This window comes from Callithrix jacchus, chromosome 7 (genome assembly GCF_049354715.1).
Source record: "Callithrix jacchus isolate 240 chromosome 7, calJac240_pri, whole genome shotgun sequence".
NCBI lineage: Eukaryota > Metazoa > Chordata > Mammalia > Primates > Cebidae > Callithrix > Callithrix jacchus.
In genome coordinates, this window is record NC_133508.1 from 97,615,079 (window position 1) to 97,630,911 (window position 15,833).

The 15,833-nt window shown below is 39.4% G+C and overlaps 1 long non-coding RNA gene across 1 annotated transcript in view; it reads right to left on the reverse strand.

Moving 5' to 3' along the window:
- The window catches only part of LOC118143245 (uncharacterized), a 116,267-nt gene that overhangs the window by 88,166 nt on the left and 12,268 nt on the right, over positions 1-15,833 (reverse strand). The window contains exons 2-3 of the long non-coding RNA XR_004727485.3: positions 6,963-7,086; positions 2,613-3,440 (exon numbers count right to left, since the gene is read on the reverse strand). This is a non-coding gene — a long non-coding RNA (uncharacterized LOC118143245). The remainder of the gene's footprint in view (positions 1-2,612; positions 3,441-6,962; positions 7,087-15,833) is intronic.

Sequence of the window (15,833 nt, forward strand, 5' to 3'; positions counted from 1 at the left end):
TCCATAAACAGAATGATATTTGAGAGATGAAATTTAACTTGTCAAGGGACACTTCCTTCAGGTTATTTTTGATTGAGTTCTGAATATTTTAGAGGAAAATATTAATTATGGAAATAATTGAGGCTTAGATTGAAGTTTGCTGCTCCAAAGAGAATTTAGATTTGCCTCTGGCAGTAGCTAGGGGCACTAACAATGAAACTTGACATTAGGCCATTTATAGTGATTGACTCCCTAGGGAAAAAAAAAACTATTTCTGGTTCACTGTCCCATCTTGAGTGGAGGCCTTAGGGTTCCCAGCTCAAAGCATGAGTGGTTTACTGTGGCTCCCCATCCACAGTGGGCCTTGGACTCACATTTCATCCTCTCAGTTGTCTCTTCCTGGATTGACAGGTGTTCCCAGGTGACAAGCTGCTATACCTGCCAGGCTAACCCCTCTGGGTTTTCTTCTCCCTAATCTGACCCTGATTCTTTAGTGCACTGAGAATGCTTTTATTCCTTCAAACAGATAAGATTGTTTAACATTTTACCCAGTTAAGTGTTGGTTTTCATCACTTATTCCTATATTATTGAAATCATCCCCCCTGATTTCTTCATAAATAAAGAAGAATGAGGCCCCATACTTGAGACCAGAGAACCAAAGCATTATGTCTGCCTCTATTACTTACTAGGTATGTTACCTTGGGCAACTCTGCCGTAGTCTCAATTCTCTACAAAATAAATGCAAGTATTTTATTCATTGATGTATGTACAATTCTTTGAGTTGTTGCATGGAAAAGCATTGTAAATTGTAAAGTACTACTTAATATCTATTTATATTAATATGTGCTCTAAACAATATGTGTGTGTGCTTTAATTGGTTATGATACAGTGTGCAGATTAATTTATCTTTTGTCAATGTCAATTTTTTTGGTCATCCATTTATTTAAATAACATTGATTGCATGCCTTCTCTTTGCTAAAACTGCTACTGGGCCTTGTTGATACAGCAATAACACAAAATAATGCCTCAATCCAACAAAATTCTGAAGGGCTTCCTGACCCCCTTCATGATTATCCCCCACCCCAATTACACAGTTAGTTTCCTGCCACTCATAGTTCCCTGTTATAACCTAACTTCAGGGTATTCATCACAATTTTACTTATATTTTTATTTTATATTACTTATTAAATGTCTATTTTGTCCACTAACCTGTAATACCTTGAAAGTCACTAACATGGCCACATTATAATCTGTAAATTGTTGTTAAATGACGTGAAAGAGATAAATGAATGACTAATTGGAGTCTGGAATGTCTGGTAAGGTTTGGTAGGAGATAAAACTGGAAAGGTAGATGGGGAACAGTTTGTGATGGAGCTCTTAATGTTCTGCTGTGTAATGAAGACTTTATCCTTTAAGCAGGGAGGAACCATGGGAACAGATAATAACATAGACAAAGCCAAGAAGACATAGACATTCAGCTCATTAGAAATGTTGCCTCAGGTCACTAAGTTAGAGAAGGGCAAATCAAAACACCCAGTCTCTTCTTACTTCTTACAACACATGGGATCCTCAATCTGGAGAACTGCTTTGCATCACATAACTTTGTAAGATATTCTTCTAATAGCACTAACTGGGATCAGAACTCTGGAGGGAGGTCCATCTTCTGAGCCAAACCTAGGAGGCAGGAACACTGCAACAAAATGTTTATTTGTTAGTGTAAAAATAATTTTTTAAAAAAATCTTTGAATACATATTTCCATCTATAGCTATGTCATTAGACTAGATTGTAGAATGAATGAGTCTCCTTGGGAACTGAAAGGGTGCATTCCACCACACCTTTATAGAATTATTATACATTAATTTTGTCTTCACTGGTTTCATATATTAAGTATCCTTATAGAAGCCTTCAGTTCTTTGCAGCTCCAATGACTCTTCTTCAGTTCACAATTTTCTGCCATTACCCCTTCTACCCAAAGAGACCAAACAAACAGAAAAAAAATCTGTTCCTCTCCCTTTTGACAGCCCATGAGATATCTGAGATGAGTTCTCATGTCCTGAGACTTCTTTTTACCGGTAAGAGCAAATGCCTCCAACTATGGCTATTTTTCAGAAACAAACAAGTTTATAACAAATGATCCTAAACTCTTTGTAGAATAATTTTAAGTTTGAACATTGGGATTTCCAGAAAAAAAAAAAAAAGGCTTCTGTCCAACACTTTTCACTGCTGGCTGTATCATAGTTCCTCAGTGGAAAAAAGAATATTCTGTTTCCTGGTGGAATGGAGAATTGAAATCAGAGACTCTGGATAAATAATAACAATTGCAATCATAAAGATCAGAGCTAATATTTGACTGCTTGCTGTGTGCCAGGCATTTTTCAAAGAGCTTAAAGATATTCTACCCATAATCTTCAAATACGCCATGAAGTTTGTACATGAACTACTCTTATACAAAGTTAAATCCACTTGTTTCAAAAAAAAAAAAAAGAAAAGAAAGAAAGGGAGAAAGAGAAAGGATAAAGAAAACCTATTTTCAGTAAGTCCTAATAGGCTATGCTATATATCCCTTTACCACTGCTGCTATAACAAATTATCATAAACTAGTGCATAAAACAACAGAAATTTATTGTCTTACAGCTCTGGAGATCAGACTCCAGTATTGGTCTCACTGGGCTAAAATCAAGGTGTCGACATGGCTGCATTTTATTCTGGAGGCTCTAGAAGATAATTTGTTTCTTGCCTTTCCCAGCTTCTAGAGGCCATTTGCATTCCTTGACTCGGGTCACCTCTCTCCATCTTCAAAGTCAGCAACAGTAGTTTTAGTTCCCCCACATTGCATCTCTGATACTTCCTCCATCATCACATGTCTCTCTCTGATTGGGGCCAGAAAATATTCTCCATTTTTAAAGACTCTTGTGATTGGATCCAGCCCACTGGATAATACAGGAAAAGTTTTCCATCTTAAACTTAAACTATCCAGGAAAACTTTGCCATGTAAGGTAATGTATTCACAGGTTCCTAGAACATCTCTGGGGTGAACATCTCTGGTGTACCATTATTCTGCATAGGATAACCTATATATGCAATTCACTTATTCTTCCCAGCAAATCCTTAAGATAAGTGCAATAGTTATTTATTGTTGTGAAACAAGCTACCTCCAAATTTAAATAGCCTAAAATGACATTTGCTTGCTCACAGTTTTCTTAGAGGTTAACCTGGCTGAGGCTTAGCTGGGCCCTCAGTTTCAGGGTGTCTCACAAGCCTGCAACCAAAGTGTCTGCTTAGGCTGCAGTCTCATCTGAAGGTTCAGCTGGGAATAGATCTGCTTTCAAGCTCACTGCAAGGCTGCTGGCAAGATCCAGTGTCTTGTAGATGATTGACTGAGGGCGTTGGTTCCTTCTAGCTTTTAGTCAGAGAGCACTCTCAGTTCCTTTACATGCAGGTCTCTCCATATGGCACATCCCTTCCTTAGCGTGAGTAAGCAGAGAGAAAGAATGTGTCAGCAAGGTGGCACTCATAGTCTTTTATAATCTAACCTCAAGAGTCCCATTCCATCACTTTTGCCATATTCTATTAGTTAAAAGCAAGTCACTAGATCAACAAGACCAGCCCACATACAAAGAAGAGAAAATACACCATGGAGTGACCATGGTCTGGGGAGCCATTTCAGAAGCAGTCTATCACAGTAGTTGTATCATTTTGCTATTCTGCATGACAAGACACTATGAAACACAGTGGCTTGAAATGAAAATTGTTCTTTCTTATTCACATCTGTGGGTCAACTAGGGCATAGCCAAACATCTCAGATTCAAGCTGCAGTTTCCCCTATGCTTGACTCCTTGCTGTGGAGTGAGTGAAAGTTTGTTTAATTGAAGTTCAGGCTGGGGTGACTGCAAAATCTTAGGGCAATTCTTCTCATGGCAATAGCAGAAGTGCAAGAAGGGAAAAGAACCATGTGATTACTTTTAAGGCCAGGATTGAGTCTGATTGTGTAGTTACTTCCCTCTTCCCTACCCCCAGGTGCCCTATAGGCCAAAGTAAGTCACATGCCTGAAAAAAATAGAAGGATCAGAAGATACATTCTGCCTCTAGTGTAAGCAACTTCAAAGTCACAAGGTAAAGATCAAGGATCCAGGAAGAAGTGAAGAATTGGGGCCAAAAATTCCATCTCCCACAATATTATCACTCACATTTTACTGACAAAGAAATTGTGGTGCAGAGAAACTAGCTGGCTTGCTCAAAGTCACATAACTCAAATTCACGTTTGTCTGACTTCAAAACCCTTTCTTCATTGTTTTATACCACCAGGACTCAAGACATAGTCTCTCTGAATCATTTCCTTCTGAATAAAGGAGTTCACAAATTAGCATCTAAAAATTCCTGTTGCAAACAGTCATCAGAAATTTCACTTTGCTCTTCTGCCTCCTGTTTCACTTTATCGGCCTAAATTTGTAACATGGGCAGGAGCGTGGAGATAAAATAGGTTCTGAAAATGAGAAAATGGATTTTCTTGCCATGCCTTTGCATTACAAATGGGCCCAGTGCACGGCAATCATGACTGCCCCTGGAACAGTGCACAGGCCCATGAATAATCCATGTTCCTTACACACTTGTCTCCCTGCAGTGCTGACTCAGCAACTGCTCTCCTACATTCTGCAAAGTAAAGACAGCATACAGGTCAGATGAAGTCTAAGAGTGCAACAACACTCTGAACGTTTGGTTGAATCCTGAAGGCAGACAAGGGACTTAAAAATCTCATTAGAATTTAACCAGACTGTGATACTTCCCTGAAATGAAGATATTTCATTATCTTCAGGGTTAAACCCAGACTTCCTTATATGGCACACAGGAACCATCATAATATGACCATTGCTTACCTAACCAGAATTTCATTCCCCAACCCATCCCCTGCCCTTCAGCTTGACCCCTTTTTCTGCCTTCCTCATCCTCAAGCCCAGCTATATGAAACTATTCGAACTTCCCAAAAAGAGACCATTGGCATTTGTTGGTCCTTTTTCCTAGAAAGTTATTCTTCCCCTGGGTCAGTAATCTATATTAAATTTTTTCTTTCTGAAATAGCTCAGGGGCTCCTTTGCACAGAAAACTTTTCCCAACTTTACCCTTTCCCTAACACCTAGCTCACTTGGGCTTAGGAGCTTCTTGTTTAGGAAATATTTTGTGCTTCTACCATAGTCCTTCTTAACCTATAATAGAATCACCTATTTATTCGTCAATCTCACAAACATTAAGCTCTTTGAAACTAACAATATTTTGGCTCTGAATGCACATCGTTCTTGGCACGTTGCCCAGTAGTCATTACATGATTGCAAAAATAAAGAATGGAAAGGGGAAAGAAGGGAAGTAAGGGAAGAGAAGGGGAGAGGAAGGCACGGAGGGAAGAGAAAAGAAGGGAAGGGGAGGAGAGGAGAGGAAAGGGGATGGGAGGAAAGGGGAGAGAAGGGAAGAGAACTGGAGGAAAGGGAATAGAAGAGGGGAGGGGAGGAAAAGAGAGGAAGAGGAGGGGATGGGAATGGAGGGGAGGAAGAAAAAGGAAGAATAGAAAAGAATTAAAAAGGGAGGTAAGAAGCAAAAGAGGTAAGAAAAAGTGATAAGAGAGAAGGAGAGAAGGAAAAATGGAAGAAAGAGGAAACAAGATCATATTTGAGAAGATATTTTGTAAATTTCACATTGCCTCATATAATCAGGAGCTCTTTTCTTCTCACGTGCAATAAGCTAACATACAAGGCTAGCTACTCTTAGGGAAAGCCTGTTTTTTCTTAAATCCTTCGACTCCAGCATATTAGACCCACCTACATCCTCTGTAAACTTACGTGAGTGAACTTTGTAAAGAATGTTGCCTCTTATCCAGCTTCTCCATGTGCTCCAGTGTAATCAATAATCAATCCAGAGAGCAAATTAATGTTAAATACAGTTTGAAGAATGGTGGAAAAAACAGTGGGGGAGGATTAGCAGAGAGCTTTCCCAGACTTGTAGTCTCCTGGACTGTAGGCTGGTTCAAAGATTATCAGAACCTGCAGGGTAGGAGGGCCCTCCAGAAATAGAGTTCTCATTGCTGCTATAAAAATTGGGCCCCTGTATGAATAGAAACAAGAGTGTCTAGATAATAGTTCCAAATGCCTATTGCTGCTCTTTGCACTTCAACACCATGACTGACTGACTATGATTTCTTGATCGTTTTGAAGTTGTCTTTGCACCTTAATAATTCCACTTTCCAAATTGTACCTGAGACATTACCATACCCAATAAGACTCTCAATTAAGAGCCTTATCAGGCATGGTAATGTCTCAGGTACAATTTGGAAAGTGGAATTATTATAACTTTAATATAATTGCTTAGAGCATACATCCTTGGAAAGAATAGTTCATATACAAGATATATAAAATATGTTCTAGGATTATTTTTTACAGTCACTATAATAAGGGCTTTTTCTATTTTCCCTCCCACCACGCATCCCCAAAAAATCAATAACTTTAGACTAAAAGTCTGGAAGTTTTGCTCCTTTAAGAAAATAGCTTATTTCATTTTTTTCCCCTGTAAAATCACCGCAATATTTAGCTGGGGAGGGGAGATGCAACTGTTATGATTTAGAGTTGCTGAGCTTCTGACCCTTGTCCTGGCTAAAACAGTGTTTGGATTTGAGTAGAAATAGCAAGAAACCTAGAGCAACTTATTAGCTGAAACTCTGAGCCTCAATATTTTTTCATTTATAAATAGTCCAATGAAAGTAACTTACATTTCACTGGCCTATTGTGAGAATCTAATTAAATTTGATGGATAAAAAGCAAGGCAAAAACTAAACTATTCTGTATTGCTGGGGAATTATGAACTAATATTATTGTTACAGCCTAAAATTAGTTGAAAAGCACGAGAAAACAGAGTATATGTGGTGCATTAATCTACTTGGGCTACTATAACAAAATACCACAGACGGAGTGGCTTAAACCATAAAAATTTATTTTCTTACCATTCTGGAGGCTGGATGTCCTAGATCAAAGCCCAGCAGAACTCAGTTTCTGGTAGGTGCACTCTTCCCAGCTTGCAGACACCCCGTTTGTCTTCATATGGTATATTAGTCCATTCTTGCAGTGCTATAAAGAAAAACCTCAGATTGGGTAATTTATAAAGAAAAGAAGCTTAGTTGGCTCACATAGGCTGTACGGGAAACATGATGATGGAATCTGCTCAGCTTCGGGGAGGCCTCAGGAAGCTTACAGTCATGCCAGAATGTGAAGGGGGAGCAGGCATGTCACAGGGCCAGAGCAGGAACAAGAGAAAGTGAAGGGGGAGGTGTTACATATTTTGAAATATGGCCAGATATCATGAGAACTCACTCTTGTGAAGACAGTACCAAGGGGGCTTGTGCTAAATCATTCATGAGAAACCTGCCCCCATGACCCATGCCCACCTGCAATATTGAGGATTACATTTTGACATGAGATCCAGTTAGGGGCAACATTCAAACCATATTACATGGCCTTCCTTCTGAGTGCACACAGATGTGTTCCAGTGTCTCTCCATTTTTTGATATGTGTACCAGCTTTCTCAGACTAGGGCCCCATGCTTATGACCTCATTTAAACTCTACCACCTCCTCATGGCCCTGCTCCAAATACATTCACATTGGTTGTGAGGGCTTCACCTATAATTTTGGGGGTGGGGGCAGGTACAAACATTTAGTCCTTAATGCATGAGTTACCAAAAAGACTCCTCTTTGAAAGTTATTTTTTATCACAAACAGAAATCAGACACAACTTTGGATTACAATTATCATACTTGGGGCTGATTTTAAATGTCAGCTTTTGGGGAATGACAGACACTGGGGACTACTTGAAGGTGGAGGGCGGGAGGAAGAAGAGAAGCACAAATGGTCATTATTGGGTACTGGGATTAATACATGGGTGACAAAATAAGCTGTACAACAAACCCCTATGACACAAGTTCGCCTATGTAACAAACCTTCACATGTACTCCCAAACATAAAATAAAAATGTCTTTAAAAAAATAGAATGAATGGTGTTGGGAAAACTGGCTAGCCATGTGCAGAAAGCAGAAACTGGACCCCTTGCTGACACCTTACACTAAAATTAACTCCAGATGGATTAAAGACTTAAACATAAGACCTGGCACCATAAAAACCCTGGAAGAAAATCTAGGCAAAACCATCCAGGACATAGGAGTAGGCAAGGACTTCATGAACAAAACACCAAAAAGCCAAAATAGACAAATGGGACCTAATGAAACTCCACAGCTTCTGCACGGCAAAAGAAACAGTCACTAGAGTGAATCGGCAACCGACAGAATGGGAAAAAAATTTTTGCAGTTTACCCATCTGACAAAGGGCTGATATCCAGAATTTACAAAGAACTCAAACAGATTTACAGGAAAAAAACAAACAAGCCCATTCAAAAATGGGCAAAGCATATGAACAGACACTTTACAAAAGAAGACATATATGAGGCCAACAATCATATGAAAAAATGCTCATCATCACTGGTCATTAGAGAGATGCAAATCAAAAGCACATTGAGATACCATCTCACGCCAGTTAGAATGGCGATCATTAAAAAATCTGGAGACAACAGATGCTGGAGAGGATGTGGAGAAAAAGGAACACTTTTACACTGTTGGTGGGAGTGCAAATTAATTCAACCATTGTGGAAGACAGTGTGGCGATTCCTCAAGGTCTTAGAAATAGAAATTCCATTTGACCCAGCAATCCCATTACTGGGTATATATCCAAAGGACTACAAATCGTTTTATTATAAGGACACATGCACATGAATGTTCATTGCAGCACTGTTTACAATAGGAAAGACCTGGAACCAACACAAATGCCCATTGATGATAGACTGGATTGGGAAAGTGTGGCACATATACACCATGGAATATTATGCAGCAATCAGAAATGATGAGTTTGTGTCGTTTGTAGGGACATGGATGAATCTGGAGAACATCATTCTCAGCAAACTGACACAAGAACAGAAAATGAAATACCACATATTCTCACTCATAGGCGGGTGATGAAAAATGAGAACACATGGACACAGGGAGGGGAGTACTAAACACTGGGGTCTATTGGGGGAAAAGGGGAGGGCCAGCAGGGGGGGCGGAGCTGGGGAGGGATAGCCTGGGGAGAAATGCCAAATGTGGGTGAAGGGGAGAAAGGAAGCAAAACACACTGCCATGTGTGTACCTATGCAACTGTCTTGCATGTTCTGCACATGTACCCCAAAACCTAAAATGCAATAAAAAATTTAAAAACATAGAATGAAATGAAATGTCAGCTTTTCAGCCAACAAACATATGAAAAAATGCTCAGCATCAGTAATCATTAGGGAAATCCAAATCAAAACCATAGTGAAATACCATCTCACACCAGTCAGAATAGCTATTATTAAAAAGTCAAAAATAAAAGCTGTTGGTGAGGATGCAGAGAAAAGGGAATGCTTATACACTGTTGGTGGGTATGTAAATTAGTTCAGTCACTGTGGAAAGGAGTTTAGAAATTTCTCAAAGAATTAGAAATGAAACTATCATTCAACCCAGCAATTATATTATTGGGTATATATCCAAAAGAAAATGAATCATTCTGCCAAAAAGACACATGACCTTATATGATGTTCATAGCAACATAGCACTAATCACAACAAGAAAGGCATGGAATCCACCTAGATGCCTGTCAATGATGGATTAAAGAAAATGTTGTACATACACACCAGGGAATATTATTCAGCCATATAAAATCATGTTCTTCGCAGCAACATGGATGCAGCTGAAGTTACCCTAAGTGAATTAACAGAAAAGCAGAAAATCAAATACCACATCTTCTGACTTATAAGTGGAAACTAAACAATGGGTACACACAAACATAAAGATGGAAACAGTAGACACTGGGGACCACAGAAGGGGAGAAGAAGGGAGAGTAGAAAGGGTTGAAAAGCTACCTATTATGTAGTGCATTCACTATTCGGTTGATAGGTTCCATAGAAGCCCAAACCCCAGCATGATGCAATATAATTATGTAACAAACCTGCACATGTACCATCTAAATCTAAAATTAAAAAAAATTTTTTTTTGAAAAATAAAATGCAAGCTTTTCAAAGAAGTCTCCTCTGCTGCCCTCTCAAGACTAATCCCTTCCCCTCCTTGAACCTGCTGGAACCCTTCTCTTTAATAGCACTTAATTCATTATAATTTGTCTTTGTCTCTTAGGAGGAATAAAGATTTCTCTGAGTCAAAAGACAGTTTTCCTCTCAATTTTACATAACCATATTACTGAGGATTCTCAATATGGTGTGGTAAAAACACGAATATATTTTCCTTTTTTGTCATTAACACCTTCAACCACATTCTGACAGATCATTCTTTCCAATTTCTTTGCAACATCTTGGGCAGATCTTATCATTTCTAATCATTTTTCATTACTAAGTGAGCAATTTAAAACTTTAATCTCAAAATTGATTGCAAACTCATCCATTCCCTCTTTTCCCAGCTGAAGTCTTGTGCTGTGATGCTGGCTTATCAGAATAAAGGATCAGAGATGAGGCTGTGTAGACTTAGCTATGTGATTTAGGCAGGAAAACTACATGGATTCACACAGGATATGCAATGCTCAACCCTAGAGAGCAAGATTCATGTGGTATACCATGTTAACTAGTCTCCCTACAGTTGCCCAGTACACAATTTTCACAACCATATAAGAAAGCTCTGAATTGTATATGCAAAGCTTTTATGCATGACTGTGTAAGAAAACCTTGCATTCTTTTTTTTTTTTTTTTTTTTTTTTTGAGATGGAGTTTCGCTCTTGTTACCCAGGCTGGAGTGCAATGGCGCAATCTCGGCTCACTGCAACCTCCGCCTCCTGGGTTCAGGCAATTCTCCTGCCTCAGCCCTGTACTCTTATATTTGCTTTTCCAAGTATAACAAGTATAAGTACTCCAGAGTTTAATAAAGATCCAAAAAAATAGGGAAAATCAAAGTCTACTTGTATAAATGGTTACCTTATAGAAAAGAGAATCCATCTCTGATCTTATCTATGCTATAGACTGAATGTTTTTGTTTCCCCAAAGTTCTTAAATTAAAATTTAATCCCCGTGATGATGATACTAGAAACTAGAGCTTTGGGAAGGCTATGCCCTCATAAATAGGATGAGTGCTCTAATAAACGTGATCCCAGAGAGCTCCCTGGCCCCCTCAGCCATGTTGAGGACGAAGCAAGACTATGGCTGTCTGTGAACCAGGTAGCAGGCCCTCATCAGACACCTGATGAGGTGCTTTGATCTAGGACATCCCACCCTCCAGAACTATGAGGCATATGTCTGTTGTTTATAAGCCACTCCATCTATGGTAGCTTGTTACAACAGCCCAAATGAATTAAGACACGTTGATTTTGTCTGTTTATCTTCTCCTGGTGACGTCTACAAATAATTACAACAATGACAAGAATACAACAATTACAATGTATTATTATACATTGGATAATGTTTCTTTAAAACTCACTACCATATTTCATAAATTCTAATATATGCTCTTTCAGGCATCAACATTTCTGAAATAGCAATGTGATTTTTCAATAAATGGTCTATCATAGTTTGATTGTAAGCATTTTTCGCCTCCCTTAGTGGTACATAAACCAACGATGAGTCCAACCAACACTGGCATCTTTGAAACAATAAAATATAGAATGTGCAAGAGACTGTTTTAAGTACTTCACTCATACTAACTTGCCTAATATTCAGAGCAATACTGCAAGATCAGCTATGAATATTATTCCATTTTACTGATGACGAAACTGTGACAAGGAAGATGATATATTAGTTTATTCTCACACTGCTATAAAGACATACTTGAGACTGTGCAATTTATAAAGAAAGAAGTTTAATTGGCTCACCATTCTGCTGCTGTACTGGCTTCTGCTTCTGAGAAAGCACCAGGAAACTTACATTTATGGCAGAAGATGAAAGGGGAAGCAAGCATGTCTTACACTGTGGGAGTGGGAGGAAGACAAAGAGAAGGGGAAGTGATACACCGTTTTATAAACTACCAGGTCTTGTGAGACCTCATTCACTATCATAAAAACAGCAAGGGGAAATCCGCCCCCATGATCCAATCACCTCCCACCAGGCCCCTCCCTCTTCCAACATTGGGGATTAGAATTTGATATAAGATTTGGGTGGGGACTCAGACTCAAACCATAGTCATACCTAATAAGCTGAGGAGTTTGTGGGTCTCTAAGTGGATTGGGTGCATAGATTTCTTAGAGCGGTGTTCAGTTTCCTCCTAACCTCTCACATCTCTGAAGACCCTCTTGTTTTGGGACAGCCATGTTTCCTCCAGCCGTGTCATGGGAATGTTCCCCAGGTGTTTTAAGTGAACATCCCCCTGCTTGGCAGCCTCCTGCCCTGCCCCATGACACCTGCCACTTCTTTACCCTTTGGCCCCTTCACGTGCAGCCATGTGAACAGCTAAGGTCATCCTTGTCGTTGTCCTTAGGACTAACTGATCATTTTTCTATTCCCAGTCAGATAACCTTATAGTCTCTTCTCGATTTTATAGCTCATTTTGCTTCAGCAAGCCCTTTATATTCAGAAAAACTCTTTAAGAAAAATATACTATTCTCTATGACCAAGTAAACCACCTACCTTTCATGTTCACTCATCAAGCTCTGGCAAAACTTTCTTACCAGATTTCTAAGATAACATCAAGGCTAAAGACTCTTGAGCTTAATAACTTCACTTATCCGGAGAGTAAAATGCCAGTCTACACATCTTTTAATTATCCCAGTCTCTGCAAGGAAGTTTCTAGAGCTACTTCTTGCTCCCACCCCCATTCTTGAGAAAGGGAACTTCTTTTGCAGAAATGTTTTTTTTTTAATAAGCTTCAAAATATTATGCTTCTCTTACATGGAATTAGGGATGGGAGAAGTTGGATTACAACAGGATCAGTTCTGAAAGCTCTTAGTAAGTCTGGGTAGCAAGTGACATAGTAGTCCGAATTATTGGTAATTAGTTTTAAAATGTGGGGAACTGGGATCTTTGTCCTCAGTGCAGACTCTATTCATAGTTCATAATTCTGGGAACAGAAGTAACCAGTTTATACTCTGTTACATTCATTATTTCTGAACCTAAAATATTGTGTAGCAGCCAAACCTCCCTTTTAAAGAACCTGCTGTGAGGAGTGTACTTGACTGGCAGCCTGCTGTTGCCACACTTTTGAATTTTATATGATATGGATTGGATGTGATGTCATACTTCCTCTGAGCTGCTCTTAGCCACTGACAGCATGGTAAGAGAGGTATGAGACTCAGACCTTTCATGACCTCAAACAGAACTTCTCTAATGGGCAACTTTTGCATGGCAACTCCCAATCAGCCTGTCAAAATTCCACTCAAAGATGTGCCCTGTCTGAGGCTCATCCTGCCCAATCTTCCTTCCATCTTTCTCTCCCTTCGGAGTTGCATCTGAATCACAATCTGAATGTTTCTCCTGCCTTCTGCTTCCTCACTTTTTACTTTGTATTAGCATTTCTCCCCAATAAATTTCTTGCACATCTAATTGTCTGATTCTCAGAGGACCCACACTGATTGCCTGATAGAGTAAGAAATGTTCAACAATCTGAAGATTACACAGGGTTTTCTCTATAAAATGCAATTAACTCCTAAGAAGACTAAGACGTGTATCTATTTTAAAATTTGACATTAATAAGCCCTCGCTACCTTCTTCTTGAAGCCCCTCCCTCAACTTCTGAGACAACTGGGATCTATAGAGAATTATGAATAAGATTTCAGGGTCTTCACAGACCTTCTGAAACGTACTAGTTAAGAACCTTTGGTATGCAAGACAAGGTCAACATTCTTAATGTGGCTTTTCAAACTCCCACTAAGCAGCTGCAGCCTACCTCTAGCCACACTGAAGTGCTTGGATTTCCTGGGGATGCCAGGCTCTTTCTCATCCTCCCACCTCTGCACTTGCTGCATAACCTGAAATTCCTACTTGTCTCTTCGCCCTTTGCCCCACACCCCAGCTATTGACCTGGAAAATCCCTACTCCTCTTCCAAGAGTCAGCTAAAACAACTGCACCCCTTCAAAATCTTTTCCATATCCCCAGAACAAAACTTCTTTGTTCTCCCTGGCCCCTTACTCTGTCCACAGCTCCGTGATAAAATTAAATGTTTTTTTCTTATGTGGCTTCAAAAACAGCGATCTCCTTGAAGGCAAGAGCTGTTGTACTTTTCTTGACTTCTTAGCACCTAGTACCAGGCCTGTCCCAAGGTGGGCACTCAATAAGCGTGTTGTTCTTGCTGTTGTTGCTGTTGTTATTTTCAATCAGTGAATACCCACACTGGTGCCGCACCCAACCAGCTATGTGATTTTAGGGGTTCACAAAACAACTCTGATCCTCAGTGTTTTCTTCTGTAAGGAAGAGATAAAATAATGATGACTTCCAGGAAGTGCTGTCACAAAGATCATGAATATAAACACAATGGATGCATCTCAGTATGGGCTACACATCCACCAGAGAATTAAGTAATGGCTCCACTGACCTGGAAACACTGTAATTATGACCTGGCTACTTTAAGCCCATCATTTCAGTGGAACTGTAGGCAAAGAAAGAAGTTACTATGTGATAAAAGCAGCAGGGAAGATTATATGTGGAACTCAGGCAATTCACTGAAGGGTCTTTTAATATTTCCATGCTAACTACTAATCATTAGTGTGCAATGACAGTAACCACAAACCTAGGTTAGTTGCCTGGTTGGATAAGACAGACCCTTATTCCAGAATGAAATAACCCCTTACTTGCCCAACTCTGGTGGGCCCTTTCCAGTTCAGTGCAGTTGATGATGCTGTCCTTCTCAACACTCTCTGCTCTCTTTTCCTTCTGTATTTCTCTTAATTTATCTCATTATAGTCACCAAGTCACCCAAGTAAAAACCTGGGTGTGATCTTTGAGTCTTCCCTCCCCTTCATTCACTAGTTTCAATCAATTATCTATCAAGTCCTGTACACTTTGCCATTTAAATAGTTCCTTTACTTTCCCACTGACTATATTCTAGTTTAGGTCACCATCACCCCCGAGGTTATTACAGTACCATATCAGCAAATAACTGGTCTCTCTGCATCTGACCCTCACTCCCTCCAATTCATTCTCTATGCCAATGTCATAAATCTGACCATGTCACTCTGCCACCGAGAATACTTTATGAATTCCTGATGCCTAATAATGAATAACAGTTAACAAATGCTGTTCCATGCCTAGCAATAAAACAGTTGGGTAGGCATTATTATTATTCCTATCATGGGAATGAGGAATTTGAAGCACAGGAAGGATAACAATGAGCAACTTGCCAATATTTGAATGATTTCAAGGTTCTCAATAGAAATGTAGGATCCTATATGACGTTATTCTTACTTAACTGGACAGTCCTGCCTTCCTGCACATTTCCCAGTATAACTTGTCTCAGGGTCTTTGTTCATGCAATTGCTGTGCCTGGAATTTGCTTCCAAAGCAATCCTTTCTCTATATCTTAGCGAATGCTTCTGATCCCCAACGGAATTAACACTTTCTGCTCAGACCCCCACATTCACATTACGTATAATTGTCATGTATTTACCATGATACATAGATAGAGCTACAGATAAAGTTATGCCCCTCTCTCTCCTGGCATAGAAAGAATGATAATGATGGACGATAATAGCAGTACTTATAATACTAACTGCCAATAACATTATATTAAAGGACTAAATGACACAACCTAGAAGTGTGCATAAATTAACTCCCTAGAAGGTGAACTTTAACCAGCGAGATAAAGGAAGTAACAAAGCAAATAAATTCTC